Source organism: Cryptomeria japonica, chromosome 2, assembly GCF_030272615.1.
Source record: "Cryptomeria japonica chromosome 2, Sugi_1.0, whole genome shotgun sequence".
In the NCBI taxonomy this organism is placed as follows: domain Eukaryota; kingdom Viridiplantae; phylum Streptophyta; class Pinopsida; order Cupressales; family Cupressaceae; genus Cryptomeria; species Cryptomeria japonica.
Genome location: NC_081406.1, coordinates 127,306,680 through 127,310,107, shown reverse-complemented (window position 1 = coordinate 127,310,107; position 3,428 = coordinate 127,306,680). Strand labels below are relative to the sequence as shown.

At 34.9% G+C, this 3,428-nt stretch overlaps 1 non-coding gene across 1 annotated transcript; it reads left to right on the top strand.

Annotated features, from left to right (window-relative positions):
- Positions 1-2,228: 2,228 nt before the first annotated feature.
- Positions 2,229-2,300, top strand: TRNAT-AGU (transfer RNA threonine (anticodon AGU)). The gene has a single exon. It is a non-coding gene; the product is annotated as a tRNA-Thr (tRNA).
- Positions 2,301-3,428: the final 1,128 nt, after the last annotated feature.

Sequence of the window (3,428 nt, the reverse complement as noted above, 5' to 3'; positions counted from 1 at the left end):
ATTATAACATAGTTCATTACATTTTAGTTTGTAAACTTGACACCTACAACCATTAACTAAAGTTCATAAATAGGTGTGCAACACTACAAATTATAAATGTTAAGCCATAATCATTTGACTTATCTACTGTCATGAAACACCTCCATATGATTTCTTTTATCAACATATCAACTTTTGAATTTCCAACCCTTGTGCATGGTGTGTCATCCTGTAAATTGTCAATCTTACAAGATACACATTTGACCCACCCATCTCCACCAAACACTTCCAACTGATTTTCTCTATCAACCTCTACAATTTTATACCACCTTTGCACACAATGTGTCCTTATGCCCTTACTTATAGCAATCATGGTCTAATATGTACATATAATTGCACTCACTCATAAAGTTGTTATCCTACATTATAATGCATCCCACATCACTACCTCATGAATTGGTCAACTTGTCCACCACACACTCGAATGTGTGTTAGGGTACTTAAGTAAAAGCACAAAGTTGTGTGACACTTTTGGCTAGCTAAAAAGTTTCTAATGAAAGTGTTTTAACCACAAAGGTTTTAGGTGGATGGGTTTTGCCCAAAACCATGTGGTATATCTATGGCACTAGAGTTTTAAGCAAATTAAAAAATTTCTTTTGAAATTTTGAATTGCAGTCAAATTTGCATGTAATGTTTTGAGTGAGAATTTTGATTGAAAAGGTTTAGGTTGAAACCCTTTCAACTGATTTTGTCTATTTTGCATCTTAACCCCTCTTTTGGGGCAAATATTCGTCATCTTTTTAAAAAAATGCATGCACTAGATATTAAAGTTAATTATTTGGGAAAATAATCAAGGAAAAATAACATTGCTCTTGTTTTTTTGTGATGATAACTTGACCTCACTTTTTTATGAAAAAACAATTCAAGCCTCTCTCTTAAATTTATAAAAGAAAATGTCAAACAAATTGTTTTGATATTTTAAAAATTACAAGCATAAACTTCATCAATAATTCTACATTTCATTAATTTACATCATTTTAAAATTCAACACAAAGAGAACTTAAATTATGTAGTCAAAATTGAAAAAACGTGTTGGTTGATTCCTTTATAAAACTGTGACATGGGTTTGTAGTTTTACTGTTGAATGTCTCAATTTTTTTTCATGAGTAACATCTTAACCCACATAAGATATGCTTCAACAAGTTGTATTGAACCTGTAGCATTGTAAATTGTAACCGATACAATTCACACCTCATGTTTCCGATCCTACTTTAGCATGTTCTATTTCCATTTCCCCTAGGTTCATTTTGGTCCTCATACTCCAACCTTGATGTCACCTGTTAACATCGTTGAGTGGGCCCCATCCTAGAGTTGCCTTCCCACATTTCCTAATTTGTTTGTATTTTTTTTTGAGGACTACGGCGTGGGACGCCTTGGTCCTAGACTAGGAGTGCCTCCTATTACTTTGGTCCCCCTTAAACATGACCCAATTTAGATCTGGGCAATCTCTCTCCCTCCCTGATGGATTTCGGTCCCCATAGCTACACTTGACCATTGGAGGTCAGCCTAATCGATAATTTACCTAGGGAACCCTATAAAAAGACATCCTATCAATTCATTTGGATATCACTCTCATACCCCATCATTTGTGCATCTCTCAATCATTTGTCATTCAATTTTCTCAAGCATTCAAGGCAACATTTTATCCTTCAAGCATTATGATGCAAAGTTACATCAATATGCATGCAAGGATGTGTGTTTGATTATCTCTTTAATGTTCATGTGTTTGTCATGCCATTACACTCAACATTTGTGATCATATCTAAAGAGCATTGCATCATCAATCTTTTTATCAACCATTGTAGATCTGAGATATATCTCCTAGCATTTACTTCAGTATTTATATTATCCAATTGAAGGTTAATTCTTAAACCGGGTTTTGACCCAAGGCAAACTCCTATCCACAACCTTTTTCCTCTCTTTTTATGTATAGGGAATTGGCTTTGAAGCTATACTTAGATATTCCAACAGAGTTGACGATGATGAACAGGTTTAGATTTTGACGGAGTGAAAAGCAAAGGACTAGGACAAATCTCAACTACCTGGTCTCGTAAAATCAGCCCAAACTTTTAGGGAAATATTTTGACTCTCTTCTTCTACTTGGATCCCTATATGTGGCTTTGTTTGATACCTGTATGTTGGTGTTGGAAATAAGCCACACCCGGACTGACGATGGACTGGTCCAAGAGGGGTCGGTAGCTCAGTGGTAGAGCACTCCAGTAGTGTATGGAAGGTCCTAGGTTCGAGTCCTAGCTGGTCCATGTCTCAACATGGTACTAGATCCAGGTCCAGGCTAGGAGCCCCAAGCACACAAGAGGTGTGGCTTAAGGGGGGGTGTTGGTGTTGGAAATAAGCCACACCCAGACTGACGATGGATTGGTCCAAGAGGGTCCATTAGCTCAGTGGTAGAGCACTCCAGCAGCGTATGGAATGTCCTAGGTTCGAGTCCTAGCTGATCCATGTCTCAACACTATAGTGGTCTATTTTTTATATTTCATTTCAATTATCCATTGTATTTCCCTAATTTCATAATTTACATCTAAATTTCAACTAAAAGAGGGTGGCAAACAAAACAAGTGAATCTAATCATAATTCCAGCCCTTTCCCTATTTGGATTGTAGCTAGATATATTGGATTCATCCCTCTTTTAATGTAATGGTCCCTAAATGTGAAATTAGTGATTTTATTATCTTAATTGGTAAAACTCTAATTTCCCCACAATTAAATTTTGGTGAACTTGACTCTCATGCTTGCATTACTTCTTATTTTCATTTTCAAATTTGATTCATATGCACTTAACTGATTCACCTTTGCAATCGTTTCTTAAACATATAGATTATGCACTTTTAATTACGTTCATTTGGGTAGTTATTTCACCAATATTATATTTTGGTGAACCAGATGCTTCAAACATTGCATTAATTATGATTTTTAGATTTGATTTGGGGTGTTTCATAATAAAATTTACTAAATCTGATTGATTTTCTATTTCACATGTGATTACATTGTTCCTTAGTTGCATTTATCAAAATCATGTCGTGGATAATGGTTTCATTCACTTTACATCACTTCTTTCCATTCATAGTACTCTTGCATATTCCATCTTTAGAATTTCAAAGATATTTCCTACTTACAAATCATCACTCAAAGCTTTTAACCATGTTGTATATTGTTTTATGATGATATTTTCAAAACAATACATTACATATGTAGATCACATAAAAAAAATTTGTAGACAATGATAATCCTAAATATGACATTGAAAAGGCTAACACTTGTACCTCTCCTAGGGTATCTCATGAGAATGAGGACAAATTAAATACTCCTATCAACATGACACCATCCTCTTCTCATTCACATACTCTAGTGCAAGGGGGGCAAGATCAAAA